The following is a 16,076-nucleotide window of genomic DNA, read 5'->3' on the forward strand; positions in this document are numbered from 1 at the left end:
TTTTGAACTAGTAGCCCAATCTTGGAACTGTTTGAAATTATGGATTCTACAGGCCACATTCTATAAGAAAATTGTTTTTCCGGATCGATCTGACAATTTTTTTTTTTCGGGGCTCAAAAAAAGGCAGTGTATTACCTTCCTTTTTTACCAAAAATCGACCACCAAAATTTCTCGGGAAAACACTTTTTCTTATTAATTTTGGTGCGTAGAATCCAAAACAATTCGTACTTTTTCGATCAGACTTCTCAATCAAAAAGTTATGGACTAGAAACCAATTTCGAAAAAAAATTCAAAGGGCTGTAACTTTTGAACTAGTAGCCCAATCTTGGAACTGTTTGAAATTATGGATTCTACAGGCCACATTCTATAAGAAAATTTTTTTCCGGGTCGATCTGAGACAATTTTTTTGGAGGGCCTCAAAAAAAGGCAGTGTATAACCTTCCTTTTTTACCAAAAATCGACTGCACCAAAATTTCTCGGGAAAACACTTTTTCTTATTAATTTTGCTGCGTAGAATCCAAGACAATTCGTACTTTTTGGATCAGACTTCTCAATCAAAAGTTATGGACAAAAAACAAATTTCGAAAAAAAATTCAAAGGGCTGTAACTTTTGAACTAGTAGCCCAATCTTGGAACTCTTTGAAATTATGGATTCTACAGGCCACATTCTATAAGTAAATTTTTTTCCGGGTCGATCTGAGACAATTTTTTTATCGGGCCTCAAAAAAAGGCAGTGTACCTTCCTTTTTTACCAAAAATCGACTGCACCAAAATTTCTCGGGAAAACACTTTTTCTTATTAATTTTGGTGCGTAGAATCCAAAACAATTTGTACTTTTTGGATCAGACTTCTCAATCAAAAGTTATGGACAAAAAACAAATTTCGAAAAAAAATTCAAAGGGCTGTAACTTTTGAACTAGTAGCCCAATCTTGGAACTGTTTGAAATTATGGATTCTACAGGCCACATTCTATAAGAAATTTTTTTCCGGGTCGATCTGAGACAATTTTTTTTCGGGCCTCAAAAAAAGGCAGTGTATAACCTTCCTTTTTTACCAAAAATCGACTACACCAAAATTTCTCGGGAAAACACTTTTTCTTATTAATTTTGGTGCGTAGAATCCAAAACAATTCGTACTTTTTCGATCAGACTTCTCAATCAAAAGTTATAGACTAGAAACCAATTTCGAAAGAAAATTCAAAGGGCTGTAACTTTTGAACTAGTAGCCCAATCTTGGAACTGTTTGAAATTATGGATTCTACAGGCCACATTCTATAAGAAAATTTTTTTTCCGGGTCGATCTGAGACAATTTTTTTTTCGGGGCTCAAAAAAAGGCAGTATATAACCTTCCTTTTTTACCAAAAATCGACTGCACCAAAATTTCTCGGGAAAACACTTTTTCTTATTAATTTTGGTGCGTAGAATCCAAAACAATTCGTACGTTTTGGATTAAACCTCTCAATAAAAAGTTGTGGACAAAAAACAAATTTCGAAAAAAAATTCAAAGGGCTGTAACTTTTGAACTAGTAGCCCAATCTTGGAACTATTTGAAATTATGGATTCTACAGGCCACATTCTATAAGAAAAATTTTTTTCCGGGTCGATCTGAGACAATTTTTTTTGAGGGCCTCAAAAAAGGCAGTGTAAAACCTTCCTTTTTTACCAAAAATCGACTGCACCAAAATTTCTCGGGAAAACACTTTTTCTTATTAATTTTGGTGCGTAGAATCCAAAACAATTCGTACTTTTTGGATCAGACTTCTCAATCAAAAGTTATGGACAAAAAACATAGTTCTGAAAGTGATACTTTTTTTCATGAATATATAGTTTGATTCAAACGAATTCATGAAAAAAGACACTTTCAACACGTGTTGTACACGAAATTTTCTTGCATATAAATTGAATAATATCACTGATCGGACTAAACGCACAATAAACATCGTGAAAAAAGTAACACTTTCCATACAATTTTTTGAGAAAAAAACTCCGGTAATTTGAACGCTATGCAAAAAAGGTTTTTTTTTCTTTTTTTTTGTTTTGTCATGAAAGGAATATTGTGTTCTTAACGCATGTACCGAGTCTGTTGAAAAACAAGTTTTTGAAGGCCGCCGGTTATGTTGTAAAGTTAGAACAAATTTATACGTTTTTCAGTTTTAGAATTGTTAGTTAATACTTTACTTATTTTTGTGGTCTGTTCATACGTTTCGTTCGCCTTTACAAATGTGGCATATTTAAATTTACAACTTCCGTGTCCTTTTTTTTATGTATACATAAAATTAGTTGGTTTTCAAGAAAAATCTGTCTTCGCTTGTCACCCTAATTTTCAAATTTATTATTATGCGTGACTATGCAAAGGAGCCGCCCGCATGCAGTCCTTTGCGATAGTTTTGCCACCCATATGGGTACAATAAAGGTTTCTTTTTCTTTTTAGGTATTATTTAGTCCACTTATAAGATTTAAACAGGTGCACTTTGTCCATATTCGAGGTAGATCGAGTACTAAATGTCCTAACTTTGGCAACTAACATTGTAATTGAAAGTTTTTCTCCTTATGTACCAATAATGCATATATTAATTAAATAAATAGTGTAGTGTTCTCCGTAAATGTAGATTTACACCTATTTTAGTGGACAAAGAGCGGTTTAGCTCGAACCGGCTACCAGAGCTTTCGAAAATTTTCAAATTAGCAAACATGTTTAAAATGCTGATTGGTCTGTAGTACTGATACTGCTAGAGTCTCCAGATTTAAAAACAGGCGTAACGTTAGTGTTTTCCCAAGTATGGAGAAACATTAGTAGCCAATGCAAGATTATACAGCGATATTCATTTAGAAGTAGACATAGGGATTTGTGCGTATTGCTTTCCCTATGTCTACTTTTAAATGACAAAAACCCTTCTGAAGGGCGTCTAATTTTATGCGCCCAAAATAGCCTCTTAAAACAAATGAAGATCTGACTTTGAATTAATTCATTGGCTTCCGTATTTTTATTTTCGTTCGTGTGCGATGTATTCAACTGAAGAAAAAGTTGTTGTCAATTGGTATAGTGCCGGTAACGGTTTAACGAGCGTAAGAGACTGTGTTAATCACTTTAAAATTTGTGGTTGTTTAAATGCAATACAAATAAGACACCGCAAACAACCCTCAGTTTTAACGAAGGATATGAAACTGAACGTTTTAATTTTTGTGGAAGAGAATCCCATAAGAAACTTAACGGAAATAGCGACCGAATGTAATATCTGTTTATCATAACCTGTTTTTGTCATTTAAAAGTAGACATAGGAAATCAATACGTCTACTTCTAAATGAATAACACGGTACATATACACGTTAAAGTTCAGAGCAAACACAAAAGGACAGTCCCTCGTAAAAAAAAGCTGGAATAAGATCAGGACCTGATGTGTTACAATTTTTTAAGTTGCTTATAGCTGTAGCTTGTTACACTTTCGATATGGATCACTGCTACATTATTATAGTCATAGAAGTCGGTAACATCACTATTTGTTGATGTTGAATAGACACCTCTAATCAGTAATCAGAATCACTATTAGTTTAGTGTACGAGGTACGTTATTGACTTCGTTAAACGCCGTAGCTATCAACCCATTTAAAGTTCTTGTCATTCTTTTATGTTTGTATGTAACTTTTTTAAGTCGGGATCGATTTCCACATTCTGTAGTTTCCTGGATGTAGTTGAAGGTTATAATTGGCTGAATATTCCTGTCTCTACGGTCCCTGATCCCCATACAACTAACTTCTGAACTTTTACGTACAGCAGCAATAAATTACTAGAAATGTCAAGTCAGTCCAATGCATTCCCATATAAACAAAAAATTACAAATCGATATAGTTGCTATGTAACGAAATTATCTGTGTATGAATGCATTGGAGAGTAAGTACATGGTTCGAAGTCGATAGTAATGGAAAAGTAGCTCTCATTTCGCTAATATAACCATTGAGGCGCAGTGTTGAATTTTCGCGAAACTTTTCTCATTCTTTACTAAAATAAACATGCAAATCTAAAATGTGTGTTGAATTAAACGTCACACATACAATAAGTTCCCGTTTCTCCCAGTTTTAGTATTTGCACAAGGATTGCATCAGGATATAGAATTGCAAATGCGGCATTCCACCTAATGCTATACTACTATGTAGACTACATACCTCATTTACGTAAAGTCGTAATTCAAACTACACGAAACGTTCATTTGCTCGTGTCTTACACTTTTATTTATGTGCCGATGATGTGCGTGTACAATTAAATTCGAAACCAGTTGAAATATGGGCGGCAATAAAATTTGTGTCGATTTTCCCTTTTCTTAATTTAAAAGGGACGCAGGAATTTTGAATTTTTCATCGCCGCTTGTAAGGGTGGGAGGGGGTAAGTAAACTCGGATTAATTGTCACAGTCTCTCTCTCGTAATGGGAAACGAAATATAAAACAGTCCCGAAACTCATTACGCGCGTTTAAATACTTTCTTCTAACCTAATTGTTGTCAATTTAGTCTATAATTTAACGAATGTCAACAAGGGCAATAAAATTAATTAAATGTGAAACGGTTACAGCATTTCTTGATCAATTATGCACCCAATGAAACAGTTCCATTAGTTAATTAGCAAATGTAAAATGCGAAGGCACAGAATTGCTCATCGTTAATTAATATGATAAAATTCCCTGTTTGCCTACGATTACTGTAAATTATACAAAGAAGTTCCGGACTATGCAAAGTAAATTATTAACATTCATAAACGAAAACTTCTCCCTTACACGACGCACCCCCCTCAATTCGCCAGTTTTAATACCTAACTTTATTTCGAATAAAATTTCCATTCGTTTCCTCTTCTTTTTACATAAAATTGCTTCTTTTTCGAAGTTCGCCCCGCGCATGTACTATCCAATATTGACTTGTCTCGACTATTTTTTTTCAACGTACATGCCAAAATTTTTAATACCATCAGTTAATAATGATATTGAAGATGCATTGAATACAACGGTTCCACTTCTCTCGGAGATTTACAAAACTGACATGTTTGAGTCCTCAACGAGGAACTAATACACTCCATAATTGCATATTCCCGAAAAAAAGTTAATCCGATTTCGTCTTCTTTTTCATAGTGGTAATTCTAGTGCAGATTATCCCCTTTGTGATACGCATTTGTTTTGAAGCAGATCTTCGACCTTTGCGATGTAACTTGGACTCTGTAATTTTCACAGTTTTTGTACACCAATTTTAATTAAATTTAACATAAACGGAAAGGTCGACGGAAAGTAAGAGAGGTATTGCATTGGGGTAATAAAATCATCCCCCCACTTTTTTGACGGAAATACACGTTTTGAAGCACCAGGAATCCGAATCCAACAAATTCTCGATTATGCCGGTCTGTCGGTACGCGGTACAAATGTACTCTCATTTCCGGTTAAACGAATTAGAACCAAATTTGGTACACATATTCTTAACATAAAAGGGCAGAATCGCCCATGCACAGATATACCAATATAGCGATTTTTTAAATATGCTGTTAGGACCACTATCAGTAATGTATATCCAATTTTGCCGTTTCGAAAGACTTGTCGCAGCACTCGAAAAATCGCCAAATTTTCGCACACGTTTAGTTGAAAAATATGTTTTATGCGTTTTTAAATTAGACTAAAATTGCTACAATGGGGGTTTACAGTATATAGTTGAATTCCGCAGTTCTAATTTAATAAGCGTGTACCTGAAACCATAAAACATTTTTTTGGACAGTAAAAGTTTATTTAAAAATAGAGGCTGATTAGCAAAAAAATAATGAACATGTGCGGTTTTAAAGGTTTATTCAAAACGATATGATTGTGGCGGGCTCTGTGACGTAATAAGCCCGACCAATCAGCTCCTAGAACCATTCAGATGACATAACGACTTGGCAATATTACAGGAGAAATGGCATTTATAACTTGCGTCATCTGTCACAGCCACTTGTCACTTTCGTGCTAGATGCAGTTAAACATCTCTCTCAAAACGTCAAATGTGACAAACGTCAGACCCTCGCGTAAGGTTGCCAGCTCACTTCTACGTGATTGGTTGTAGGTTTGTGACGTATTTAGTCTGAAGCGTTTCAAATTCGGACTAAAAACACAGCTTTTCAATAATTTATTTTGGGTTTATTTTACTCGCAAATAAAAATTGAGGACACACGGGTCTTTTCATTTTTAGTGTACTTTGTGGATCAGAAATAAAAAATGAAGGCGGGATGACCCCATTATAGGTCACAAACAGCTCTGTAGGTTCAATACTTACCGAGCACTCCAAAAATTGACAATTTTAAGATTTAAAGAAAATTTTAAGATTTGGTCAATTTTCCACCCCGATATCAGGAAAATACTCATTTTACGGGAAAATGTAGCAAATTAGCTTTAATTTAAGCACACAACGACGTCTCTATAGGCAATATAGTTTATTCGCAAATCTTAAAAATCCAAAAAAAAATTGAGAAAACTGAATTTTCCGCAAATTTGCTCTGCTTAGTTCTCACAATGATTTAAGGATGGTTTGAAAGGAAACACCATGTACAGTGGGGTCCAATTTCGGTGGAATTAAATGGGCAACTTTCTTATCAGCGCAGATAAATCAAAACGGGTTAGGTACTCGTTACCGCTCTTATATGCTTATTCCTTTACCCTTGCCAAAAATAAGCTGCCGTCTTTGTTATTCTCCTAGGGTGAAAATCTGAAAAATGGCAGATTCCTCCAATGCGGTGTAACTCCTTCATGTTTGAAGCTAGAACAAATCCGCTTTAGCATTAGTCAGGCACTTTTTAACGTAGAAATCAATGCCGTCAGTCGTTTATTTCTAGTTAGTAACTGCGCTGTAACTCAAAGTTGATTTTTTTCAAAATGGAAATTATAGTTGGTCATGGTTTAAAAGATTTCTTGTTTTGCGAACTTTTCGAGAATGTATAATATGGCATACTTATTTTCAGAAGCTCTCTGCAATAAATTTTGTTTATTATGACATTTTGTCTGAAAAAAAAATCAATAAATATAGTCGCCTATGAAACACTTGAAAGATAAGGTTGATCTATATTTAAGGAAAACAGTAAACAAAACTAACTGATATTGAATAAAATCTACAAATATTTTTTAAAGTGCCCTCCTTTATGGAAAATGCACATGTTGCATCTTTCATTTTTCAAAAACCACCACAAAATGAAATCCAATGGGTTTAGGTCGGGCGAACGTGCAGGAATTTTATTGGCCCCTGCGTTCCCATCCAATTATTAGGTACGAGATCATTTAAATAATTTCAAACAATGAACTCTGAACTGGAGCACCGCCTTGCTCAAAAATAACCAGTCGCCTCTTTTCTAAAAGAGTGCATTCGAGTAAATCTTCCAAATTGTGCTCTAATGTTTGGATATATCTTTCACATGTAAGTGCCTTTCAAAATATAATATTTTAAACTATGTCGTTTTGGGCAACACCAAAAATAACAAGCTACAGCTGTCAAGTGTTTTTCATAGGCGACTATTTTTTTTTGTTTATTTTCAGACAAAATTTCTTATAGAGAACTTATTGTTGACAATAGGTACGACATATACATTTGAGGAAAGCTCGTAAATCAAACGATGGTCAAGTATAATTTCCATTTAAAAAAATCAACTTTGAGTTACAGCGCAGTTACTATAAGGGCTATAAACAAACAACTGACGGCATTGATTTCTACGTTAAAAAGTACCTTAATAATGCTAAAGCGGTTTTGTTTCAGGATTGAAATCGCCTTTTATGTGGTCCACGAGTTCAGTTAAAGAGAACTGACATTATTGCCTGTTGTTCGGATAAGAACACTCCATACTCTATTTTTTGGCTCAAAATGCCCTCTTTTTGAGTCGGTTTAGATTTGTACAGTTCGATGCGGCATATATTCTGGTACCTAGCATCAGCTGTAATTAGATTATCTACAGAAGCAGGACGATGCATAATTTGTTGGGCCTCATAATAACATTGAAAATGTTTATGGTTTCGTATCCTGCTTCGTATATGTGGGTATAAAGTTACGAGTTTCGTTCAAGCAGAAAAGACAACGGTGTCACATCACATCATCTTTTTCTTCTCTTACAGTTGGCCTAGTTTTGGCTGGTGTCTCCGTGTGGTACGATGATTGTTCTGTATATTCTGAACTGGTCAATGGTGCTGCGCGCTGTTTACTTACTTCAGTATGTACTTCTACTGGGACAGTTATTACGTGATTGGCCGTTGCGTGTGATGAGATATCAGCTGTCATTTTGGTGCATTTATTAGCAATATGCTCCAGTTCTTTACATTTGAAGCATTTTATGTGTTCGTTAGAAAAATTCGATGATTGTCACCTTCAAAATTAACTATGACTGTGACTATGCTAACAGAAAAGGTTTCAGAAGTACAGATTTAAATAAATGTCAAGAAACCAGAACCAAATGTTAGAAATAGAATCAACTTCCAAAACAGGGTTTTTGGAGATTTAGAGGCCATGGCGACAAATCTACCCTTTAGGTTATTGAGGGTAAGTTTATAGCGTCCAAGATTTTTTAAAATCTCATGATGGTGTAGCACATTTTTATGCTTTGTTTAGATATATACCTCCGTATGGGGTCACAAATCAAACCACCGTTTTCATCAAAAAGTAATTCCCTAAAATATGCCGTAATATGCAATAATGTCGAATCGAAATAAAATTTAATAATAATAATCGAAGCATGGAAGAAATGAAAAATAAAACGTAACGATAATATAGTGGGTACTTCGATCGCGGATTGAATTTGAACTGAAATGAACCTTTCAAAAAGGAAATGCTGCCATAAAACAAATTATATACGCAAATTCGATTATTCAAATCCTCTTGAAATTTATTTCGCATTTCCCTTAAAAGAAGCTATATTTAAGAAATGCAAATAACAATCGTTTGGTTTAAGAGAGACGTAAGATGAATCGAAAGGATATTCCAGTCCCTCTCCTTTCAGGTTCTTCTTTCTCTCCACAATCGATTTATCCCCTATTTCGAATGATTATTGAGCCTGTGTCAAGTGTAATCCAGTCCCTTAGTTTATTTTATTCGATCTACCTTCTTCTTATAATCCATCTCGCTCGGTTCAATTTCAATATCGAGTGCCGTCTTTCGTTCTCAACCCTCGTGACAGAAGCACAAATATAATGCCGATTCAGTTACAAAACTAATTTGGACAGAAAACCAAATTTAATCATTTCTCTGAAGTTGCTTTCATTAGCAATAGTCTGCCAACTTCACAAAGAGATAAATAAAGAATAACATTAGTCGGAATTGGAATAACACGTTATTAAATTTTAGCCGGAGTTTGAGTTTGTCCAGAACTACAAAAGTAGATACTTGAGTTTATATTAAATTCCGAAATAAGGATATTTTCCCTCCATTTAATTATGTTTCTTTCGGTTTTTATTTTTTAAGATTGTATATATTGCGAAATGGCGGTGGAAAAAACGCAAAGAATTTTTCTAATTATTTACTGCCGAAGAGACTACTGCTTACTTACTTGCACTCAAAGTAGCATAGAGCACTTATACGAGAGAGCAGGCGGAAAATCGTCGCTCTCAGCTTTAATTAAAAATTATAATTAACTAAAATCTAATTAAAATCATAAAAATTAAAAGGAAATTATACTAAGCTACAACTACTTTATACTTTACAATTGAGGGGTGTGGTGTTGGGGTGAACAAACTTCTATATCGACCTGCCTGGGGCTTTTAAGAAGCAGGGAGAGTTAAAATTTTTGCCTCTTTTCACCCTCGACTTCCATAAAATCTTGAAATAACTTTCAGTGACACAAAATGGAAGAAGAAAATGAATTGTCGTTTTCACTCTTTCTCTCCTTAATTACATCTCGACTCTTTCCCTTTATATTTAACAAATTAGTCTGTCTTTTGACGGCCTGTTTAACCCGGTCGCAAATTAAGCGAACGCCTTTTATGCTTACGCTTATGATCGAATTATAAAATTTATGAGTTCTAACTACATTTACCGTCCTATAAAAGGCACTATCAACTTTGTTTAAAATTTTTAGCTAAATTGAAAATAAATCGTTCGCGTTCGCTCTACCGTCGATGACTTCATTTAAATAATGATTGCCTCTCAAACAGAATTTCGCATAAAATCCCCTTTTTTGTTAACGGCAAAAAAAGATTAATTAATTGTCGTATTTTATAATCTGACGAATTTCAAAACTTTTAATAACCAATAATTGACAGATTACTTTGTCGAGCTTTTATGGGGAGTCGAAAAAAAACGCAATCAAATTTAAACACGTTATTTTGCATGGCAAAGAAGTTGTAAATTGTAAATTAATTAAATTTGTCATTTTTATTACCGATGCTAAGAAAAATTGCGCGCTGTTTAAATTGAAAGGACGTTTAATTAATTTTTACCGCCATTTTCTAAATCGTTCTAAAAATTGCGCAACGTCCATAATTCATTATGGCATTCGATTACGGTAGCTTTATGGTCAAATTCGCAAGGTAGGAAGCACCATTATTGTACTATCAGTCACAGAGAATGTTAATTAGTTAATGATTGCGTATTTTGCTAAGGTTCAATTCTACCTTTAGATTTTTATGAATTTCTTTAAAAAATTTTAGTAATTAGGTAATTAGGAAATCGGGTATTTTAGTTCATTCATCCAACTCAAACAAGTTTTTATATTCTTTGCAATAGGATTTACTGGATTTTGCAAGTAGCAACTTTTCCTCTGTTTCTCCAACAAACCACTGAATGGACGGTGTACCTTATTTTTCAATCAGACTAACTTTATTTCTAAATTAGTATATTAAGGGACAAGTGTATAATCAAGTTTTTAAAGCACGAACTTTAACGACCAATTAATAATTATTAACGCGATTCTTATAGTATTTTATTTATTATAGCTGCAATATAATTTAATAATAAGAGAAATAAAAATGAAATCATATTCACGTTATACTCGAATAAATTTCTAATTAAGTGGGGGGATTATTCGTAATTCCATGCTTGCCATGGAAATATCACTTGACGTTTGCTTATAAAAATTACCGTCTTTGTAAATAAAATGTTCAGTGGCTTGTTACAGAAGCAGAAAAAGTTGGTACCTAAATCTAAATGCAAAAGATATGAATAATAAAATAAAATAATATGAAAAGTTTTTGGCGTGGAGGAATAGGAAGTTGATTCCATGATCCTCCCCTACACTAAAGCCTTACGTATAGATCATATCAGAATTTAAGGTTATCATTGATTTAGTTGATAGTGTTTGGTGGACTTAATTGGTTTTATTTGTCATGATTAGCGTCTATTATGGTTTGAACTTGGATAATCTGCTTGATCCCGTTGGCTGCTCCTGAATTTTTGCTCTCGATAGGAAAACCCTAGTGGGAAACAACTTTAAATTTTTGGTGTAGACCCCTCGGAATTAATTTGAATTAACGTGAATTAATTAGAATCATTTATTTATTTTTGCCTTTATTTTTGAGTGAGCGGGGTTTCAGTCAAGACTGCTCTACCAACCCACTATACATTTACAAATATCCATGCCCGAACCCGGATTCCAATCAGGGACCCTTAGTACCGTAGTCCAGCTTCAACTGAACTGCGCGGTACGGGCCAGTGACGTGAAATAATTCTTATTAGCGTAATTAATTTGAATTAATTAGAATTAATGAGAATTACAGTGAACTAACGAGAAATAATTTATATTTAAGTGAATTATTCTGAATTGACGTGAATTAATTTGAATTTGTTTGCATTTATATATCACTTCCAACTAACTAAATCAGATTCATCTGAATCTTTAACATTAGAAGTTCCAGCTACGTAACTTAAATTAGGGGTGCTAGAAGGTTTCAATCCCTCACCCAAATTCCCAATTAATGCAGAGGTTTTTCCCAATAATTGACTACGAGACTTATTTTATCTCTTCTGGAGTGTCACTTTCCAGAGGAACACGATTAATACGACCTAATAGATGAACCTTTGGGTTCGTTCTCGGGTTCGTTAAACTCCTTAAGTAAAGTGACGAGTAAGTTTCTATCTCTTTAATTTCATTTTCTAAATCCAGGGGTAATTAATTTACTTGCCCAAAGATTCTAATTGAATTAGTGAACGAAGACTACTCCTCATACCGTTATTATCATCTTAGTAGAATGAACACCTCTAATTGTAACTTCATAGTTCAATTCATCCTACAATAAGTGATGAACATCCATCTTTAGCTTTGCCATTATAAATCAATTCCAAAAAAACCCAAATTACACAATTTCCAAAACTTTCTAACAACGGAACAAAAAATATAAGCATACAAACAGATTTAATAAGAGATAAAGGAAAATACAGAACAGTGGTCGTAGAAGAAATAATCCCAGCACGTTGAGGGCGCCAAATTGCCACCGCCTCACCGTTCAATGGACATACTGAAAAAGAAATGATACACAAACAAATAGGTAGCCCTGTCACAGCGGTGGTCAAAAGATCTGTTGCGGGCGGCTAACCACGTACAGTAAGTCTTTCTCAGAAGCTACAGGAGAAATGTCTGTAGAATTTCAGGGATTTCCCTTATCAGTCTCAGGTAAAACAAGCAATAAAAGTGAAGGTTCTCTCCAAGGTTCCCAAATTTGAATGTTAGGAAAGAAAGAAAAGATACGTAGAAAGAGACCAAGAGTGATAAGATTTTAAATGTGAACAGTCCAAATATGAATTCACACAGGAGAAAAGAAGAGTAAAATAGAAGAGAGGGGAAAATTGAAATGTTACAGCCAGCTAGAAATTAAAGTAAAATAAATGAACTAATCCGAAAACCAATCCCTCATAATTTCTCAGGAAACAGCGTGTACAGTTTTTAAAAAAACCATCATAGGGTTTCCGGCCAGGGGACCATTATTTTCGGACCCAGCCGATTTTTTTGCATAGGCTACACTTGGTTTCGTTGAGTGAAGTTACAAGATCCAGCCTAAACCGTGATTTGACTTGAACTGCAAAGATTTTGCAAATATCACGTGCATCATATGCACACTATATTTCACGTAGTTCCCCCCTTTGGTACAAACATGTGTATCTACCTACAGAACGTTTAGACCTTAAACATGGTGATGGAGGAAATTCTCGATTTATCTATCTTCTGCTATAATGTTTAATTTATTTAATGATACTAAGGACTTGACAAATCAAAGAAAATTTGCTTAATTTATGCGCATTTTAGACGCCGTCAAGTATGAAAAAGCAGCATGTAACGTGTTATAATGTAGTCCTTCGAGATTGAGCGATGGTGATGCCGTGTGAAAACCTGTCAAGATATATTATATAATATGACGCGGAGTTCAATTTGGTGTTAAATCCGATCAAACGATTGGGAAATCGTTAAATCGAAACGGACAAATTACGGGAAACAAAAAATTAAAGCGATCAAAAGAAATCGAATTCTGCAGCTAATGGCATTTTTCCAATAATCCTTCGCCTTTAGCACAAAAGTAAAATAACTAAAATGGTCAAATCAAGATTTTGTCATTTACTTCCAACGAACTGGAAGAACCTACCTACAACACGGGCGGCGCCACGAAGCCCGGACAACAACGCAAGTTGTAATCTTTCGGTCTTCTGTTGAAGAGGAATAAGAATTTATAACACGGTAAAACACGTGTAGGTACCCTTCATTAAACAAATACAATTAAGTTTCACTGCTTCAGCCTTCCGTTATATTAACTTATCAAGATTTAATTAAAGAAACAGTCGGAATTTTTTTATTAACTGAAAATCGATTCCACTGAGATATTTGAGAAAGTTTCCGAGACGTATAAAAATACCTTCGAAAGTGAGGTGAATGAAAACGAAAGGCAAAGGTAAGTCTAACTCTGGCGCATTTATTTTCATCAGGTAACCCATTCTTTGCATGAATATACGCGGAAGGCCACAAAAACGAGTGACAAGCTTATTTAACGCTATAGGTAGTACTTTTTTTTACAATAAAAAGGTCGGCGCCCACTCAACTTGTCTAATACAAAAAAATAACGCATTTTCCGACCGTCCAATGATTTAATTTAAATTAGGACCATTTTTAATTAGGAAACTCAATTAGCTAGCATTGTAAACAGGTAGGAATCCATATTTGCCCAGACAAGGGACTAGAAAATTTTGACAATTACTAAAAGGATGATGGAAAGTTCTTTTATTATTAAGAATTTTGCTGTGCTGTCTCAACAGTGCAACGATGCAAAGCTAAGCTACAGAAGCTTAAGAGGGGTTGTGATTCGCAGCTAATCTTAATCGTTAAATAGGCATTAACCATGAAAAGTGAAATAAAACGAAAACAGAATGATGTGAAACACGTTTGAATATAAATTTGAAATATAATATAATCCACCCTCCAAAAACGAAATTAATTTTATCAAAGATCGTTAAAAAATCATCAGGGATCAAATTAGTAAATTACATAAACTTCTCCTTTACTTCATAAGAATATTAATTAAAGATGGCGGTTTCTATTTTATTACAATTACAGAAAGGAAGTTAATTTAAGAGAAATATCGAAAAAGGAGTTCTTTCAGCTTTAATTAGCGAAGTAATCTCCTTAACTTTTCGATTATAATTAAAAATTCTAGGATTATTTTTTTCCCTGTCCTTAAAATTCAATGCGAACCGACTGAATGAAAATTTTACTTTATATAATGGGCAAAAGCTTCTTAACTTGTGCTAAATCGTAAATACATTATGAAAGCATGCCACCCTCTCGAAATTTTCCATACTTAGCGAAATTTGCCGCTTGAAAGGTCTCACTTTATTCAATACTTACGCAACTTCGCGAAATCCGAAAATAAACAAATAAGGCACATAAACCAATAGTAGACAACGTGGAGTTGCAGATCGCGAACTGAATATTTTCTGGATTTGAAGCTCTCATTAGGGTAGTGTGCAGGTACAAAACAGAGACCCCCGTCAGGTGCTTGATGTGCCTGTCCCTTTGGGCAATTCTAAGCGTCAGGTGTGTCGCCCCCCTTTTCCTTCGCCGTGCCGAGAATCACGAGGATGATCATCGCCACCTGTTACATTCGCGTGGATGCATTTACCAAGTCATCGAAATCCGATCGCAACAAAAAAACCGTACTAGCTTTAAGAACGGAATTAGAAAAAAAAATATCTCAGAATCAAATAACCATAAACTGTAAAAGGCGGTTTGCGTTCTTTTGATTTACCTGACAGTTATGAACAAATTTCATTTCCTTAGAATGACGTCGTAAAAGGAACCAACAAAGAATTAAGGGGCGGAGGGATATATCCTGTATATAAAGCGAGAGGGGGCTTCGATAGATAGATAGATACTCGACAAAAATAAGGGTATAAGAAAAACTTCCTAAATGCGATTTGTTCAATTTTGTTTGCAGTCGAAACTAAAGTTACTTTTAGAGAACTACGTTTAAGGAATAACTAAAATAAACGTTTTGCATTGATTTTAACCAATTTTTTTGACATTTGTCCAGTACCTGCGAAAAGCATTTAATAAAAAAATTAATTTATTAATTGATTTGTCGGCCGTGAGAAACATTTTTGTTGTTGTATTTGTCTAAAAATTCATAATTCCTCAACTTACTCCAAATAAACAGAATAATTAAACATCATTCAATTAAAATTTGTTAATCCAAGTTCTAATATTTTTATGTACCTCAAGTTCCATGGAAACATTCTCTGATGATAGCATTGCTAATGGCAACGTTTCTCCAATTTGAGCCAAGACAAGAGTGGTAGGTAGTACATAGGTAATACCAATAAACAAAAACAAGTATTTTGATTAGTATCAAGGACTGGAATGGATATAATCTTGAGTTTACTGAAGAAAGGAGTCAACCTCGAGTACTTCTTACATTTGTCGGTATGCTTTTTCAGATTTTAATGAAAATCCCAGGGAAGAAGTGCTGATCTCCACTTTTGGGGATGTAGCTCTCAAACGAAAAATTTTAAATTTTCGGCTTATAAGGAAAAAAACGGCTTATAAGGAAAAAAATTATCAAAGTCCTCGTGTGAGATCGAAGGGACTTCAGCGCATTTTTGTGTGGCAGATCAGTATTCTATTAGCCACTTT

Source organism: Photinus pyralis, unplaced genomic scaffold (assembly GCF_008802855.1).
Source record: "Photinus pyralis isolate 1611_PpyrPB1 unplaced genomic scaffold, Ppyr1.3 Ppyr1.4_LG7, whole genome shotgun sequence".
NCBI classification, from domain to species: Eukaryota; Metazoa; Arthropoda; class Insecta; order Coleoptera; family Lampyridae; genus Photinus; species Photinus pyralis.